Source organism: Lissotriton helveticus, chromosome 3_1 (assembly GCF_964261635.1).
Source record: "Lissotriton helveticus chromosome 3_1, aLisHel1.1, whole genome shotgun sequence".
In the NCBI taxonomy this organism is placed as follows: domain Eukaryota; kingdom Metazoa; phylum Chordata; class Amphibia; order Caudata; family Salamandridae; genus Lissotriton; species Lissotriton helveticus.
The window spans coordinates 58,864,847-58,884,837 of NC_136061.1; the positions used below are offsets into that span (position 1 = coordinate 58,864,847).

The 19,991-nt window shown below is 45.7% G+C and overlaps 1 long non-coding RNA gene across 1 annotated transcript in view; it reads left to right on the top strand.

Annotated features, from left to right (window-relative positions):
• Window positions 1-19,991, top strand: part of LOC144822099 (uncharacterized) — a 265,405-nt gene that overhangs the window by 210,929 nt on the left and 34,485 nt on the right. Inside the window, exon 2 of the long non-coding RNA XR_013608554.1 lies at window positions 7,554-7,635. This is a non-coding gene — a long non-coding RNA (uncharacterized LOC144822099). The remainder of the gene's footprint in view (window positions 1-7,553; window positions 7,636-19,991) is intronic.

The following is a 19,991-nucleotide window of genomic DNA, read 5'->3' on the forward strand; positions in this document are numbered from 1 at the left end:
TCGCCTCTTTCTGGCAACGTGGCATCCCGGACATATTTCCTGTGCATGGCAGCCAAAACTATGCACTTTGCAGAAAGAATCTTACCTGCAAGCACCGTGAAGTACATCAGTGATTTTGAAGTGACATTGGCAATGTAAGTACGCTATTAAGCAGAATGGAACAGTGCGCCGTGTCATGCTGCATAATTTGCATATTGGTGCATTCTGGGATTTGTGGTCAGAACTGTGAACCACATGACCACTTGGACTATATAATAGTGCACTCACCTGTGAACAAGGCTAATGCCGAAACGCGTAGGGATTTTAAGAGTGTTGCTGTGCTGCCATGCCAAAAGACGAATAAAGTTAACTGGGAAGCAAGTCGATGTTGTGGGCTCTACTGTTCTGTGTTCAAATGGCAACAGGATTCTCCATTCCTGCTATCTTGAGCCCGCCCTGCAGAGTCGGGGGCCCCCAGTAAAATGGAGCATTTCTTTTGCATAGAACGGAGGGGGCATGACACACTCTTCTAGCGCACCAGCCAACGGATTTCTAGGGCTATTTGGTGATGCGAGAGAGAAAGGAAAATGAAGGAGGTTTCACCTCTTTCTGGCAACGTCGCATCCCGGACATATTTCCTGTGCATGGCAGCCAAAACTATGCACTTTGCAGAAAGAAACTTACCTGCAAGCACCGTGAAGTACATCAGTGATTTTAAGGTGACATTGGCAATGTAAGTACGCTATTAAGCAGAATGGAACAGTGCGCCGTGTCATGCTGCATAATTTGCATATTGGTGCATTCTGGGATTTGTGGTCAGAACTGTGAACCACATGACCACTTGGACTACAAAATAATGCACTCACCTGTGAACAAGGCTAACGCCGAAACGCGAAGGGATTTTAAGAGTGTTGCTGTGCTGCATTGCCAAAAGACGTATAAAGTTAACTGGGAAGCAAGTCGATGTTGTGGGCTCTACTCTTCGGTGTTCAAATGGCAACAGGATTCTCCATTCCTGCTATCTTGAGCCCGCCCTGCAGAGTCGGGGGCCCCCAGTATAATGGAGCATTTCTTTTGCACATATATATATATATATACAAAATAAATCAAATAGTATTTTAAATAATAATATAATTGAAAAAATGTTAGATAACATATTATCAAAAATATATGTATACATATTTAATTATACCAAAAACATAAAATATTAAAAAAGGAAACAAATTGAAGTTAAAATAAAAATTAAACAACACATATTTTTTATAATTTGATAAAAAATTATTTACTAACAAAAAATATTTTCAATTATCAATATTAATATTATAATAAAGCAAACACATACTTATACCAATTAAATCAACATAAAATAAATTATAAAAAAAATAAAATAAATATATATACTAAATATAAAATGACATAAAACATAACATTGGAAAATAATACCATTTACTATTCCCACTTCAATTAACACAACAATAACAAATATCATTCATAAAAAAAACTTTGATATTCCACTCCATTCAGTGCAACAGTAGGGACAGTGTTGGATTGAGGAGGGGTAAGATTTACTATTCCCACTCCAGTCAGTGCAACAGTAGAGAAAGTGTTGGATTACGGAAGGGTACAATTTACTATTCACACCCCAGTCAGTGCAACAGTAGGGAAAGTGTTGGATTGCAAAGGGGTAACATTTACTATTCCCACTCCAGTCAGTGCAACAGTAGAAAAAGTGTTGGATTTCAAAAATAAAAATGAATTTAATTCCCACTACAATCAGTACTACGTTGCAAACAAACAAAAGTTCTACAAATATAAAAACTCATTTCAAAAACAAAAAAGAAATTACAAAATAAATATTTAAAATGTAATATATATATTAAATTTGAACAAATAATGAAAATTAAAACATTTCATAAAATTAAAAACATAAAAATATTGCAAACACTACGACAAATTAAATAGTGTTATTTTACGTATAAAAGAATTCTGTTAAAAACATTTATTAAAAATAGCAGCTCGTCCCGACGTTGTCCGGGTATGAATTGCTGCCGGCCAGTAGTATATTGTTTTGTAGAATTTCGTTTTGATAGCATTTCTGATGTGTGACAGGCCTGTGAAACGCTCCGATTCAGAGTGCACTGCTGATGCACTTAAGAGTGCGCGTTCAGTAGTGTGTGAACTCGTTTCCCTACCTTTTTTTTCCTTGCAATATTATATAGCGTGAACTCGACAACATGGCATGAGCACAATTTACATTACAGAAGAACACATTCATTTGTGGTAAGCACGGGGAGACAAAGCGATTTATCTAGAATCACAGGATGTTGGGCTGATGCCGAGATTCGAACGTAGCTCCCCAGCTCTAAAGTTCGCAATTCTAGAACTTGTGGCGGAGGTGTGTCTAAAAGTGTATGTCGGTGCTGGCCATCAATGAGAGAGACCTGTGCATTTTTCAAATCGGTGGTGAAAAAATATGAGTATGTTGCTGGAGATATGGGCCGTCGTGCCACCAATGTACTTACCGGGGGAGGGTAAACACCCATTATTCTGCAACGTTCTTTCCGCATACCATCACTCCGCATACTTTCATTACGAAAGTACCATAACTCCGCAATGCCATTATAACGCATGGCATTACATTTTATATGCTTTTACCACGCATACATTTACAACGAAATTCGTTGTAAATGCATGAATGGTAAAAGCATGTTTTTTTTTATGTTTGGATAAGGTAAGTATGGGTATAGGGGTATATGTGTTGGGGTACTGAGGTATATTTTTTTTGGGGTGTTTGGGTATTTTAAGGGTTCAGATATAGTTTTGGGTTATGGGGTACAGGGGTAGTTTTAGGGTTCAGGGCTAGGTTTGGGTTTTGGGGTGCAGGGGTATTTTAAGGGTTCAGGGCTAGGTTTGGGTTTTGGGGTACAGGGGTATTTTAAGGGTTCAGGGCTAGGTTTGGGTTTTGGGGCACAGGGGTATTTTAGGGTTCAGGGGTAGGTTGGGGTTTTGGGGTACAGGGGTATTTTTAGGGTTCAGGGCTAGGTTTGGGTTTTGGGGTACAGGGGTATTTTTAGGGTTCAGGGGTAGGTTAGGGGTTTTGAGGTACAGGGGTATTTATAGGGTTCAGGGCTAGGTTTGGGTTTTGGGGTACAGGGGTATTTTTAGGGTTTAGGGATAGGTTTGGGTTTTGGGGTAGAGGGTATATTTATAGGGTTAAGATGGGTTAGTGTTTAAGGGTGTTGGGGTATTTTAAGTAGTAAGGGTGGGTTATGATTATGGGGTGCAGGGGTATTTAAAGGGAGCAGGGTGGACACCCAGAGCTGGAATGTACAGAACCTGGGAAGAAAAAATAATGACATATTGGGCACAATGCTCGCTTTTTTTTCCGTAATCCTGCGCCCCGCACACGCCCACGCCCCAACACACGCCCACAGCACACGATATGAGACATGGCATGAAGGGCGGAACGTACCACACGCCCCCAGCGTTTGTCACGCCCCCAGCACACTCCCACAGCACAACGCAGACACGCCCACAAGGGACTACTTTGCTGGCACAGTTCTTTTACCTTTTAAATGTATATGGTGGGAGTCTGCATAGCCTATGTCCTTCTGCTGCAACTGCCCTTTCCAATGCTGTATTGGGTGTTGTGATTGGTGCTGTGGTTCCTGAGATTACCCGCCTCAAAGGTTTGGGCTCTCTCTTTATTATATTAGTAGAGATATAGATGTAATTCATAAAATAAGTTTAGCTATAATTTCCTCCGCCCATATACCCCTATAACCCACAACCCATACCTAAAATAAACAAATTACTAACGCAATTAAATGTAATAATTATCAATCAAATAACTCACAATAATTAACAAACAATTAAATAACTTCCAACCCTGTACACCCATAAATCCCACAACACATTCATAAAAAAATTAGCACTAACATAATTAATGATCAATTAAATAATTACTTTCCACCGTTTACCCCATAACCCCCACAATCCACATATAAAAATTAAATAAAAAAACATTATTTACAATATTAACATAATTACCAATTAAATAATTGCTATTATTTAACAATTACAAAAAAAGTAATTACACAGTTAACAAAATGCAATGCTATTAATTAATTAAATAATATTTATAAACAAATAAACATTCATTTATTATAATTAAATTACTTCCCAACCTGTACCCCTATAAACCCACAACCGGCTACAGTACCAAAAATAATAGTTCAATTTTCTGCTTTGGGAATCGAGGAAGGTACAAGAGTTGCAATTGCTATTACCACTGTGTCTCATCATGCCAAGAAGTGGTACCCACATTCCAGGGAGAGGGCTTGCAGGATATGAGCCTTGATGCTCTCAACGTGCACCAGGATCATGCATGGCTCCTTGCATCTTCTATGTTTTTCACATCAGAGGATGGATAGAAGCTGGAGGCGTAGGGACCAGGGCTCACCCTCACTCTTAGGGACTAGAAAGCTCGCAGTTGGTGCTTTGACAGCCTTGTTTGCCCTCCGGTCATTATGGATTAGTACTTGACGTGCTGACCTTGAGTTAAAGGAACTGGGGTAGGAAGCCTGGAGACATGGCAGAGGCAGGATGAGCATCAAGATGGCTTAACAATTGGCTTATGATACTAGGGTGATCAAACGTTTAAACAACACACTTGACAATGGACAAAGATGGCAACCTTTGCACTTCACTCAGTCTACAGTTTCCTGAGCTTAATAAATTTGGCCTCTTTCCATTCCCTTGCGGGAGAAATGATCCATATTAAAGGTTTTGTGAGAGATTTTATTCCCAAAAACATTTTGCAAGTGAATTTTCTAACCAGCAAGAATTTCTCTCCTGCACACCTAATTTTACTTACGAAGAACCTTGGTTACTTCCCATAACTACAGCTGGCACCCAACTTGTGAAGGTTGACAGCCCAGATGTGACTGCAAATCCGCGTTTGATCTCAGCTGCCAGGGTATACTTGCAATCAATGTGAAACGCGTGAAATCTTCACGTGTAAAACGCACAATCAAAGTGAAAATTACAGCCTGTGCATGTTTATACACCAGTGGTTGAGTGTGGGAAAATTATTTGAGCAGCTTAACCAAAACTGAATACCTGCATTATTGGGGTTTACGAAAAATTACACTTGCTTGATTATAATTGGGAATGAGTGAAGCAGAGGCCATGCGTTTCATTGCTAAACTGGCCACGAGCACCTGCTCTCCAGCTCTTTTATTGAATGAATTTGAATTTTGTACTTGTAAAGCGCACTGCTGCCCCAGCAACGGGGCATCCTGGCGCTGTACTCACAACGCTGTGGAACCCTTCCTGGCTTTTCCCTGTGAAATGTCCACTCCTGGGCACCCCCAAGGTGAAGCCAGGTATCCCAACGCTGTTGGTGCCGATGTGGAGATTAAGCAAGGTATTGCCTAGAGTTGCAGAGTGGGACCCATGATTAGAATAGGTGTCGAGGTGAGAATTATCAGGTCCGAGGAAATTGAGCCCAAGACCCGCCGAGGCGGGAATTGAACCCTGGTCCCGGGCCAGACCTCTGCATCAGGGTCTGCCGCTCTAACCATTGAGCCACACTTCTCCACACGGTCTCCTGACCGCTGACGCTTGTGTTGGACGGGTGTTGGCCAGAGCTCAAGGGAGTGACTGGTAAACTTGTACATCATGGACCACTAAAATGTGTCCATCAAGACACTACAGGAACCACTGAAGGATGGTTGAGAGCATTTCATTCTGTTGTGAATAAGAAACAGCCTCTGCTCCTCCCCTATGGCTGAGGAGCTTCCCCCCCTCCACCAGCTACCTCAAAATATCAGGAAAGGAAAAATAAAACGATAATAAACATATTTTATTATTGTTTTATTTTCCCTTTCTTGTCGAGTACTTGGGGGCGGGCCATGGGGGACAACAGGCGCAGGAGTGGTAGTGCCCTGTGATCAGGGCGCCTGACGCTCTCCCCGGCCATCTCAAGCCGGCAAAACCGTCATGCACACTGGAGCTGTCTCCAACTCGAGCTGCGTTGCCGGGCTGGAGAGAGCAGGCCCAGGCTCCCAGTCTAACTCGGAGCGCAAATCCAGAGTGCTCTGGCCAATACTAACAGTAGCCTCATCGCATGAGAGCCGCGTCAGGATTGGTCGCAGTGGAGTCTGGGAGCCCGTGCCTGCGAGAAGAGAAGCAGTAAAGCGCGACGCGGCCCGGTGCAGGTGCTTTTTTATTTATTTATATTTTTTTTTGTCCCCCCGCCACTCCCCCATCCCGCCACTCAAACACAACACCAGCCGCTACTGATAAGAAATATGCCGGTATCGGTGAAAAGCAGCCAAAAGAGTCCCCTTTTTCACAAATGTTCAAATCCAGCATATGTGACTCTTACATCTGGAATGAGTTGGTGCGCACACACAAGTGCGTTTGGATAATTTCAAATATGCACATTTTGCGCCAGCCCACATTTGCTCTTCTACCAATCTTTAATAAATGTTCCCCAGAGTGCACGGCCAGCATGTGCACCATTCACTTCTGGACACTTTGAAGTTGAAGACACAATCACTTTTTGCAAGTTTTATTCTTAATATACAAAGTCATAAAAATACGCGTGTTATTTGTTTCTTAAAGCCACTTGTTGGAAGGCCTCACAGGGTTGTTACAAAAAGGTCCTAAAAATACCATCCTGGTTTTTTCCACGTCTCCCTTTAATAAATTGGGTGGTAATACTGGTCAGAAACAAATCACGTGGACGGAAAGAGGCTGATGACATGGAAAGAAAAATGTAAGGTTTTGGGAGAGGATGCCTATTAGATATTATTAATCCATGTCGCACCTGTGATCAGAACACAGTTAAATTACTAGGGTTTGAGATGGAAAAGATACCACGTTGTGAGTGTCTATAAATGTGCTCTGCAGCTGCGAGGGGGTCTGTCAGGCCCCCTCCTGACAAAGCAAGGAAACCTGCATCCAAGAACTTAGATGTCAACTTGGACTCGGGTGAACCTGCAAACTGTACCTGCAAAGAAGGAGGAAATAAAATTATCTATAATTAAATCTATTCCTAGAAGGAACAGCCTCAACTGGACATTTTCCAAATCCTGGAAAGCGCAGGTTATGTGGGGTGAGGGAGCCGGCTCACCAATTTTATTTCAAGGGAAACTTGTTACTGATAATAAACTGAATGTTCTGTAAAAATAAAGGGGCTTATTTACAAGCCCCTTGCGCCACCGGTGCGTCACTTTCTCCCATGTTAAAAGTGACGCAGCGGCGGCGCAGGGGACTTGTAAATATGTCCCAAAATGTCAAGCAGACGATTGGACAATAAATGTTGTTATTGGGGTTCTTAATATTTTGTAGTGCTAACACTTATTTCTAAGTTTTACTTGCATCTAATGTGAAATACCCTGTATTTGTAAAGTCATACTAAGGCCTATGGAATAAAATATTTCTGGGCCTTTGAAAAATAAGATTACGATAACAAATATTGAAAGCCATTTTACAAATGAGACTACATATCCCGTTGCCCTTACCACTTTGACAAAAGCTACTGTCAATGTATTGTCATTAATTAGATTGCACTGCTGAATATGAAGACCAACAATACCATGGCATTCCAATATGGTGGACAGAACATCAAGGGCAAACTATCAAAAGGTGAGTGCACATAGGGAAATATAGGCTTACTATTCCTACCTTGAAGGTACATATATGTGGGTGTAGTTATAGAAAAACTAGATTTACAGACCTGTCCAAATTTTATTTCTGTCTCATCAATATTGGTGATTCATATTCAGGGTGCAAACCCATTAATTGGTTTATTATGTATTGATGTTTAATTACATTTTGCTTTTGGCTGTTGTTATTTATTGTCATAAATATTGTGAGCTCAATCACATTGCATTTGATGTGCAAATAATGGTTTGCCATAGCTGACTGAAGTCCTTTGGCCATGACCAGAAGGGGTCTGTACGGAATCCGGGTCAGCCAAAAGCGGTTGTGTGACGGAGCCACACATGCGTTTACAGGCCAGTTCCACGCGGTGTTAACCACTTAAGTGTTAACCACACGAATGCCTTTACCACGCATGCCTTTGCAATTACAAATTGAATATGCTACTTACCAGTATGCATCTGTTCTTGGCATGTAGGGCTGCTAACATTCATATCTATAGCATAGATCGCCGCCTAGTGTTGGGTCCGGATGATTGCATATTGTTGTCCTGGAAGAGTCTTCGAAGTATCACGAGATAGGTGGCTCCTCCCCTGGACTACAGTGCGCATGGGCATCGACTCCATCCCCAGATTGTTTTTAGCCATTGTGGCAGAGATGGAGTGAAATAGTGTAAGTGATGTCCATGCTAATGATTGAATGCAAGAAAAAGTCTGCAGCCGCTATGGGCGCCGGGGAGGAGGGCGGGCGATATGAATGTTAGCAGCCCTACATGCCAAGAACAGATGCATACTGGTAAGTAGCATATTCAGTTCGAGGCATGTGGGCTGCTAAATTCATATCTATAGCATAGAATACATAGCAGTCCCTCCATTAACGGCGGCCGCCCGTGCCAGCTGCAGAAGTCTGAAAAAGTGTCTTAAGAACAGCCTGTCCTACAGCTGCCTGCTGCTTGGAATGCACATCTACACAGTAATGTTTGGTAAACGTATGTGGTGTAGACCATGTGGCTGCTCTACAAATGTCTTCCAAAGGAATGTTACCTAGAAATGCCATGGAGGCTCCCAACTTGCGTGTGGAGTGTGCCCTGGGGGGGACCGTCAAAGTGCGCTTAGCTTTCAGATAGCAAATCTGAATGCACTTAACGATCCACCTGGCTATTCCTGCTTTGGAAATGGGGTTGCCTTTGTGCTGGGCTGAGAAGGCAACAAAGAGTTGCTGTGTCTTTCTAAATGGTTGTGTTCTGTCAATATAGTACATTAACGCCCTTTTGACGTCCAGCATATGGAGTATTCTTTCTGCTACTGTTTCTGGGTTTGGAAAGAATGCGGGCAGTTCAATTGTTTGATTGACATGAAACTGCGACACCACCGTAGGAAGGAACTTGGGGTTAGTGCGGAGCACCACCCTGTTTGAGTGAATTTGTATAAATGGCTCTTGTATCGTGAGCGCCTGTAGCTCACTAACACGTCTTAGAGACGTGATGGCAATGAGAAAAGCCACTTTCCATGTCAAGAACTGAATCTCACATGAATGTAGAGGCTCAAAAGGCGGGCCCATGAACCTGGGGAGGACCACATTGAGATTCCATACCGGAGCTGGTGGGGTCCTGGGAGGAATGACCCGTTTCAGTCCTTCCAGGAAGGCTTTAATGGCAGGCACCCTGAAAACAGAGAGATGCTGCCTGTTTTGGAGATAAGCCGCTATGGCGGATAAGTGTATCCGAATGGAAGCATATGCTAGATTGCATTTGTAAAGATGTAACAAATAGCAGATGATATTAGGAATGGATGCATCTAGCGGGTTGATATTGTGTTCTGTACAGTAAATGACAAACCGCTTCCATTTTGCTGCATAGCAAGCTCTGGTAGTGGGCTTTCTTGCCTCCCGGATGATGTCCATGCATTCAGGAGGCAAATTAAGGTAGCCAAACTCTAAGACCTCAGGAGCCAGATCGCCAGATTGAGCGGTTGCGGATCTGGATGCTGAATGTCGCCATGGTTCTGCGTCAAGAGCCTGGGTGTGAGGCGCAGCCTTTGATGCGGTACCACGGAGAGTTCTAGAAACGTGGTGTACCATGGTTGGCGTGCCCACGTTGGAGCAACCAGGATGAGCGTCATCGAGTGTTGCTTTAGCTTTCTTGCCACCAGCGGAATGAGAGGTGCTGGGGGAAAAGCGTACGCAAATCTGCCTGACCAGTTCATCCATATCGCATTGCCCTGCGACTGTGGGTGAGGGAACCTGGCGGCAAAGCTTTGGCATTTTGCGTTTTCCTTTGTGGCAAACAGGTCTATCTCTGGATGACCCCATTGCTGGAAGTACGTTGGGAGTACTGATGGATATATCTCCCACTCGTGCATTTGGTGGCTGTACCTGCTGAGCAGGTCCGCAATCTGATTGTCCTTGCCCGGGAGGTGTTCCGCCATGCGGAAGACGTTCCTCTGAATGGCCCACTTCCACATGCTCTGAGCCAGATGAGACAACTGTGGAGAGTGTGTACCTCCCTGCTTTTGGATGTAGTACATGGCTGTCATGTTGTCCGTCCGGATCAACACGACTTTGTTGCACAGATGTACTTTGAAGGATTTGAGTGCCATGAAGATTGCCATCAGTTCTAGATAGTTGATGTGCATCCTCTTTTGCTGCGTTGTCCATAGACCCTGCACCGTGTAGTGGAGCACATGAGCCCCCCATCCTTGGAGAGATGCGTCCGTCGTCAGGATAATCTGTGGCACAGGCTCTTGGAACGGTCGGCCCTTGCAAAGGTTGTGTGGATTCCACCAATGCAGAGAGTTGCATGCCCGACCGGTCACCAACACTAGGCCTTTCAACTGTCCTTGAGCCTGAGTCCACTGATGCGCTAAGCATTCTTGGAGCGGACCCATATGCAACCGTGCGTGCGGGACTATGAAGATGCAGGAGGCCATCATGCCTATCAACACTCTCGCTGGGAGTGAGTGTTGCGGTCTGAACCTCTGGATGAGCGACTGGATGTTGTCGATCCTTGCTGGGTTTGGCTGGGCTGTGGCAGCCAGAGTATTTATCGTCGCGCCCAAATACTGCCGCACATGGGCTGGCTGAAGGTGCGACTTTGGATGGTTTAGTGAAAATCCCAGACCGTGAAGGAGGTGAATGGTGTGGGACATGTGTGCGGCGCACTGCTGTGCCGACTTGGCTTGAACGAGCCAGTCGTCTAGGTAAGGGTAGACATGTATGTTCTGTCTCCTGAGGTGCGCTGCTACTGTCGCCAGACACTTGGTGAACACTCTGGGGGCAGTGGTCACTCCGAAGGGTAGGATCTTGAACTGGTAATGCCTGTTTTGTATGGTGAACCTGAGGTATTTCCTGTGGGATGGATGGAGTGGTATGTGAAAATAAGCATCCTTGAGGTCCAAGGTTGCGAGGAAGTCTCCCTGGTTTAGCAACGGAAGAACCTGCTGCAGTGTCAACATGTGGAAGTGTTCTGAAAGAATGTACTGGTTCAGAGGCCTGAGGTCCAGGATTGGTCTGAGTGAGCCGTCCTTTTTGGGGATTAAGAAGTACAGGGAGTACACCCCTGTGCCTTCCTCCTCCACTGGCATGAGCTCTATTGCGCCATTTTGCAGCATCACAAGAACCTCCTGCTGCAATAAGTGCAAGTGCTCTGCTGACATAGGACGTTGTCTTGGGGGTATGTTGGGTGGAGTGGACGTTAACTCCAAACAATAAGCGAACTGGATACGTTTCCTTACCCACCTGTCTGTGGTGATGGACTTCCAGACTGGCAGGAACTGCTGGAGTCTCCCCCCGACAGGTGTTGGATGGTCGGGGGGCAGTGACAGGGAGTCACTGTTTGTTGGTGGCAGAGGAACGGGAGTTGTTGTTGCCTCTGCCTCTGCCCTTGGCGCTGTTTCCACGGTAACCTCCTCTACCCTGCTTGGGGTACGAGGATTGAGCCCCACCTTTATTGAATGGTGTCTGCTGTGCCAAGTGTCCTCTGGTAACACCTCGATTGCCTGAGCGACGAAAAGTGTTCCCTCTGAATTGCTGAGACTGGAGAGCACCCATGGATTTGGCCGTCTCAGTATCTTTTTTGATTTTTTCGAGGGTGGTGTCAACCTCTGGGCCAAATAACCTGTCCGGGTTAACGGGCTGGTTCAGGATAGTAGTCTGGATCTCTGGCTTGAACCCTGAGATGCGGAGCCATGCTTGACGCCTCAACATCACGCTAGTGTTGATCGCTCTAGCTGCCGTGTCCGCAACGTCGAGCGCACATTTTATCGCAGCGTTGGAGATGAGCTTGCCCTCTTGTATAAGCATCTCCGCTCCCTCTTTAAACTGGTCTGGAAGGTGTTGCAACAGTTGTTCTAGGGTGTCATAATGTGCCCTATCGTATCTAGCCAACAGAGCTTGCGTGTTTGAGATGCGCCATATGTTGGCTGCCTGAGCTGCCACCCTCTTCCCAGATGCCTCCAGCACTTTTGACTCTTTGTCCGGGGGAGGAGCTTCACCCGTTGTTTGAGAATTTGCCCTCTTGTGGGCATTAGAGACTACTAAAGAGTCTAAAGGCAACCGGCCCCGTATGTAAGTTGGGTCTCCAGGTGCGGCTCTGTATTTCTTCTCTATTCTGGGGTTGACAACCCTCGCTCTAGTGGGTTCCTTGAAAATGTCTGTGGCATGCTTCAGTACCCCTTTTAGCATAGGAAGAGTTTTCACTGTCTTTTCTGCAGCAGAGAAAGTGTCACATAAAAAGTCAACCTCCACAGGGTCAGCATGCATTTCCACCTTATGGTTCATAGCTGCCCTTTCAATCAAGGCATTAAATGCCGCAGAGTCTTCAGTGGGAGATGTTTTCACGCTATAAACCTGAGGGTCATGGACAACCTGCTGGTCTCCTTGATCACCAGTGTTCATCCACGAGTCCTGTTGGTCCTCAGGGTCAGTGTTTGCAGGAAAACTATACTCCTCATCTTGCTCACCCTCTTCCCCATTTGAGCAAGTGGGTGAAGGTGTTGCACTCCTCCTAGGGTGAGGGAGAAGCTGCTCCACCAGTACTGGTGCCTCTGGTGCTGGTCTTTTTTGCTTTAGAGGAATAACAAACGATTCCAGGGGCTGGGATGTGATTTTCCTCTTGTAGAGCGTGAGCTTTCCAGTGTCGGCGTCGATGATATGCGCCGATTGCTCTTCTAGCACAGGTTGTCGATGACTTAAACTTCCACTCGGGTGAGTTTGCGTCGACCCTGCAGAGTCCTTGGTCACCATCCGTGGTGAAAAGGCCTTCGGCGCCACCTTAGGCGGTAGAGTGTAGAGGATCGGCATTGAAGCCTTCTTCGGTGGGGCCAACGGCTTAGGTGCTGAAGGTGTTTTCGGCTCCGACGCCGACGCCTTGTCCCGTATCCGCTTGAGGGAGTCCGAGACCTGCTTCGTAAAGGAAGCGGATGGTTTCGTCGACCCGATTGATGACCTCGATCCACTTCCAGGGGAAGATCCGAGCTTCTGTGTTGCCGCCTGAGGCTCAGGCGCGTCGCCGGCTGAAGCGCCACGATCAACATCCGAGGTCTTATGCGTTGACGCCGACAGCTTCGGATCGACCACCTTTGACTTTTGCGTCGGGTCTCCAGACTTCGGCTCGGTGCCCTTTGCAGACTTTGTCTCGACGGCCCTTTTGGCTTTTGGATCGGCAGCCTTGCCCGCAGTAGGCTCGACAGTCTTCTTTGACTTCGATTCGACCACCTTGCTGGATACCGGCTCGACGACTTTCTTCGAGCTTGACTCCTTGACCACTTTCGGCACCTTTGCCTGGTCGATAGCCTTTTTAGACTTTGGGGCCTCCGAAGACGACGGCGTTGATGGCGGAGCAGACGTCTTTGGTTTCGATGGCATGTCGTCCATCTTTGTTTTCGTCGACACCGATGTTGTTAGTTTCGGTTTCGATTTAGGTAATGGCGGCTCCGCTGAGGCGTCCGTAGCCGGGCCGGAAGGCGGGGCCGTGGACCGAGGTGTAAGGTCGTGGGTAAGGCCGTGTGGCGATCCCGTGACCTGAGCCAATGTAAGAGTACGAACGGGGCATAGCTCTTCCTCCGAGCTATCTTCGATGGCCCCATATGCTTCTTCGTCGTCCCCTACCTCATCGACGTTTTCCTCTAGGTGTAGTCCTTCGACGTCTGCCCCGTAGTCAAACTCGACCTCCGCCGATGTAGGTGAAATTTGCAGGTGATGCCCTAGCTCGTCTGCTTCAGGGTTTTCGAAGATGTCGTCCGGCGCCGGAGCCGACCGCTGGGCCTCGAGGCGCGCCACGCGCCGAAGCTTGATCATCTTCTTCGATCGAAATCTCGAACAGGCCATACAGTTGGCCTCGTCGTGGTCCGGCGACAGGCACTTATTGCACACAGGGTGCACGTCGATGTGTGGGTACTTCGAACCACACACGGGACAGTTCTTGAACGGACTCCGTTCCATGCCGTCGAAAGTCTTGCTGCGTCGACAGGGCCTCGATGACCGAAGAGTCACCCGACTCCTCAGATATCCGACTCGACGAGTTGGAGTATACACAAGACCGAACGCGAACAATACCGACGGGGTAAAAGGAGGCCTTCTGGCCTTGAAAAAGTTTTTTATATCGATTCCGAACAGGAGATGTCGAAATCACATCCGAACCCAATGGCGGAAAAAAAACAATCTGGGGATGGAGTCGATGCCCATGCGCACTGTAGTCCAGGGGAAGAGCCACCTATCTCGTGATACTTCGAAGACTCTTCCAGGACAACAATATGCAATCATCCGGACCCAACACTAGGCGGCGATCTATGCTATAGATATGAATTTAGCAGCCCACATGCCTCGAACACATTGTTACGGCATGTATGGAAAAGACATATGCGTGGTTAACTTATTAGGTAAGTTTTATCCCTAACCCATGTCCGCTGCCCTGAGACCTAAAATGACCCCCCTCCCTCCTAAAAACCAACCCTCTCCCCCCTGAGCCCTAAAAACTTCCTCCCCCCTGTGGTAAATAAATAATTTATTACCGGATCTATTTTTCAGAATAATCAATAAACAGGTAGCTCAATAAATAAGAGTCAAGATTCGAGGTAGCTGGAGTTTACAGGCTTTAATCAGGCATAAAGGACAGGAACAGGACAGCCTGTACGGGAATAGGATGGCAGCTGCCGGGGGCAGGATCTGGGAATAAATGCGCTAGGCTTGGGCAACTTTTAGTAACAGTTCACAGTATATATATCAAAACAATTGCATTACATTCAATACAGTAGGCGTAGCAGTAGGCGTGACTTGTAGCAGTCGCGAAAGATAAGGACAAGATGAAGTAACAAGAAGGCGTGTACAGGGCGTATACATAGACATGTGATGCAAAACGTAACAGAAGTGTCATAAACGGGGCGGAAACATGGAGGGGGTTACCTGAGCAGCTGGGACCTCTAACCTAGTGGTGCGCGCAAACGGGCAATGACGTGTTACCAGGGAGAACTGGGAGCTATGTCTTCTGCGCTAGAAGAGGAGACTAAAGTCTGGAGTGTCAGAGCGACATGTACCCAAGGCATATCTAGTATCTGGTGTTTAGAGTACATGTTGATAGAATCCAAAAGTTATCAGGGCAAAGGCTAATGGACACTAAGACTGGTGCGTGCATAATTCTATATGTATTGCGTGTGCGAGGAATATTCTATGAATATTAATACAGTATTTCTCTTACATGGAGACATAAAGGCTAGACCATGACGGAAACTATTGATGCGATTCAGTAGCTTAGGAATGCAGAGAAGGAACGGCTGAACTGATAACTAGAAACATAACATATTCTTGGCAGACTGGGAGGCAGAGCCAGGCCGGGCCGGGCACTGCGTGGCAAGAAGTAAGCTAAGGGTCAGGGATGCAGGTGGGGGCTGTATCGCTCCTCGGAGAGTGTTCAGGAGACAGGAGCTGAATCTGAGTCCGGGCCCTTTTGAGGCCTAGAAACGGGGACAATTCAATGAATTAACGTGCACACTGAAAAATGTGGCAACGTAGGTTTACATAGGCCTAATATTCGTTGCTTTCACGAAGACTGGAAACTGGCATACTAGAGATGGACTGTAATTGTAATTGCGTCTTTAATCGATCAGAGGGGAATACATGCATATCGATCATGCACATATAACAAAATATGGGGAACACGTAGGCACATACAACATGGCAAAATTTACTTTTCCACATTCCCTCCTTGTGCCCTACGTTTCCATCAGGAAACATCAATTTCCATGATACCATCTATCATTTCATTTAGCATCATTTGCTCGTCTCGAATTGTCTTGGAACGGGATCTAGGACTAGGAATACAAGAGGTAGCACATATGCCGCAAATCGCAGGGCCACATTGTATACAGAGGCAGCAACTGAATATGATCATTACTGCAATACCTAGGAATGACAATACTTTCCATCCCCAGGCAGATATAATACCCCAGAGCCAACCGGACCATGTCCAGGTGCCTGGATTCTGGTGTAACTGATGGGCAATTTTATGAAGTCTGGTTATAGCTGAATAAACAGACGGCGCGTTATTAGGAATGAAAATGCAGCAACTAGATCCGATGACTCTACATGCTCCTCCTCTATCGGCCAGTATGACGTCAAGAACGAGACGATTTTGGAGCACGACAAATCTCATAGCAGATTGCTCTTCGGTTAAGTTACCTAGAGCAGAAGTAGTCTCATTCACTACTGCTTCAAGGGTTCTGGTTAACCTACGTATTAACTTACTATTCTGGATAGGTCCTATAAAGAAGAAGAAACCTTTATTAAAGTCTTGATACTGTTCTAGAGTAGTTTCAGTTTGATCGACAATTGGGGACTCGATATCCCTTCTAGGTCTGTGCACTAGATGTGTGTTTCTGTGATAATCGGATGGGGCTAGAAAAACTGGTGGCAGTAGGAAGGCAATGTAACATGTTCCATCCCAATCGAGGGGCAGACGAACATATGCGGTCTGACCACAAACAAAATAAGAATGACGTGAGGCTTTGAAAATAGATTTCCCACTGTCACTATACTCGACAATAGTAGTACAATCACTATGTCCTACATGTGCGGAACCATTCTTTCTGACACATAATTCGCCTTTGACTGGTAGTACTGAAATAGTAGGTAAATCTGGAGTAGTATCAGACTGAACATTCAGGACCATGAGATTCGAGGAATAATTACCTAAATCATATACTTCATTTTCTAGATCTAACCCTGTTCTATGGGAGAGACCTTGTTTGTCTGGAAAACATGTTCTGTTTAGAAGGGACATATTGGAGGATGACGTTAAAGTGGACCATGCTCCACACGAACCATTATGTGAAAACGGATAAGGAAAGAGTGGCAGAACTCCCTTCGGTGTCTGGAAAGGGGGGAGTCGACCACACACCCAACAATTAGTAGCATTGCTGGTCTGGTGTGAATAGTGTAACATTCTGATAAATGTATTATTTCGCATAGCAAGACGATAGGATAGCTCGTGAGGAGGCAGATCACTAAATGTGTGCTCTACTGTAGCATTAGCAAACTTGTTTACATGTGAACTTGGAAAACATAAATGTAAAGCATAACTTGTGCAGGTAACCATAAGACTCATAAATAGCAAAAAACTTAGAATGATGATACATCGTATAGAGTTTTGACTAACTCTCTCACTATGGGGGTCTATCTCATACATGTCAGGGACCTGTCTAACCGTTTCACCCGAGAGGGACTTAGACAATTAAACTGGCTGACTTAATTTACTAGACCGGAGTTTTAATTTATACTCCTGTTGCGGAGTTTTCTCTAACAGAGGAACTTTAAGTTCGGAATCAAGTTCAGAGTCTGTTTTTAGGCAGTCTTTAGTAATGGAACAGTCCTTAGCAAAAGATTTTTCACGAAGTCCATGGAATTTTTTGACGTGGGACAGGTGGACCCATCCCTTCCTGCCCTCCAACTTCACGGCGGTCCTTGTAGTCAATAAAACTAGGCGAGGCTCCTTCCAACGGGGTTCCAGCGGACTTGAACGATCAAAATTCCGCACCAACACGAGGCTTCCTGGAATGACTTCATGCGGTTTCACCTCGGTGTTGTCTGGAAATGCGGCGGCAACCTGTGAACGACAAGAGTGTAGGGCAGACATCAAGGAAGCTAGGTAATCTGTCAGCATATTACTGGAAACATCTGTAATACTGCGGGGTCTAGGTGTACCCCACATGTTTGGGGGGCGGCCGAATACGACCTCATACGGGGACAGACCTGATCTGGAATGTGCAACCATCCGCATATAAAATAGGGCAACTGGCAGGGCAACTAGCCAGTCTACACCTTTTTCTTTACATATCTTGGCAATACGGATTTTCAGGGTCTGATTATGTCTCTCTACGAGACCGGCTGCTTCAGGATGGCGCACACAATGGAACTTCCACTGGTACCCTAACAGAAGGGAAACATGTTTCATAAGCTCAGATGAGAATGGCTGGCCGTTATCAGAATACACGACCCTAGGGAGTCCATAGCGGGGAAAGAATTCACGAACCAACTGCCTGGCAGTGGTCGCGGCTGTGTAATCTGGAACTGGATATGCTTCTGTCCACCTGGACAAAGCGCATACAACTACGAGGACATACTTGAAACCTCGACATCGCTCCATCTGAATGTAATCCATCTGGAGGACTTCAAAAGGGTGGTCAGGAGGTTGGAATCCACCTTGTTCCACCGGGACACTTTTACCTGGATTGAACTGACAACATATCATACAGGTACGGACTTTCTGCTTGGCTCCAGCTCGTAAATGCTTGTTGAACCAAAGGTTCTGAATACTGTCTAACATAGCTTTTTCTCCTAGATGTGCTGGACTATGTGCGGTATTAATAATGACTTGAACCATAGAGTCGGGGAGAAACCATGTGGCTTTTCCCTTCGTCAACCATCCTTGATCTGTCTGGACCCCTCCTTGTTCGGACCATTTCTTGATTTCCTCGGGAGTAGCATGTAACTGTATGTCTATGACATCTTGTGTAGGGTCCTTAACTGTCATACAAGTAGTCTGATCTGGATTGAATGTCTGTGTTGTGTTAACTGGAATGTCTGGGGTCTGAGCTGTAAGCTTGGCTGTTCGATCTGCTAGATCGTTACCTTGGGAAATAATGTCAGTAACTTTCGTATGTGCTTTGCACTTCATGATAGCGATAGCTGTCGGTAAATGTATTGCATCTAACAGAGCTTGAATGAGGAGACCATGCTGAATCTTGGTTCCATGAGAAATCATGAAACCTCTCTCCTGCCAGAGCACTCCAAAGTCATGTACGACTCCGAATGCGTAACGTGAATCTGTATATATGTTTACTTTCAGGTTCTTGGCACGTATGCAGGCTTGGGTCAGAGCGACTAGCTCTGCTGCTTGAGCAGACAGGGTGTCAATACGATGTGTTTCTATAACTTCAATTTCAGTAGTCACTGCATACGCGGCTACTAGTTCTCCTGTACTTGTTCTCATACATGAACCATCCACATAAAGTGTCAGGTCGGGATTAGGTAATGCAATATCTGTCAGGTCTTGTCTTGGCTTTGTCATAGTGTTAACAACTTCCACACAGTCATGTGTGGCAGGATTTGAAGTAACTGACGGTAACAGTGTAGCAGGATTTAGAATGTTGCAGCGTCTGATTTCTATGTGTGGCTGGAACAGTGTCAGTTCATAACCTGTTAAACGTGCAATTGTCAAATGCTGAGTCTGTGTTCGGTTTAAAAGAACTTCCACGGAGTGTGGAACTTGTACTGTCAGGGAGTGTCCTAACACTATGGAATCACTTTGTCTGATTGCTAGAGCTGTGGCTGCAACTGACTTGAGGCACGCAGGCAGCGCCTGGGCTACTGGATCTAATGTGCTTGAAAAATAAGCACAGGGCTTGTATTGTCCTGCTTGATCTTGTGTGAGAACAGATAATGCAGTACCATCGCGTTCTGTGACAAAAAGTGTAAAAGGCTTACTGTAGTTCGGTGTAGCTAGAACAGGTGCTTGGCATAAGGCTTTCTTTAATTCCTTAAAAACAAGTGTATGTTCCTGGGTCCAAGGGAGGACAGTCGATACGGCTGCCTCCTGTGTCGTTAACTGCATCAGTGGCTTGGCTAGAAATGCATACTGAGGAATCCATTGTCTGCAGTAAGAAGTAAGGCCAATAAAAGCTCGTACCTCCTTCTGTGTCTTGGGTTGTGGAAGACTCGCTATTAACTGGATACGGTCTGGTGTCAACTGCCTACCCCACTTGGACAGTAAGTGGCCTAAGTAGATCACTTGCTGGACAAAGAATTGTAATTTGGAAGGGGACACCTTGTGGCCCTGCTCGGCCAGGAAATAC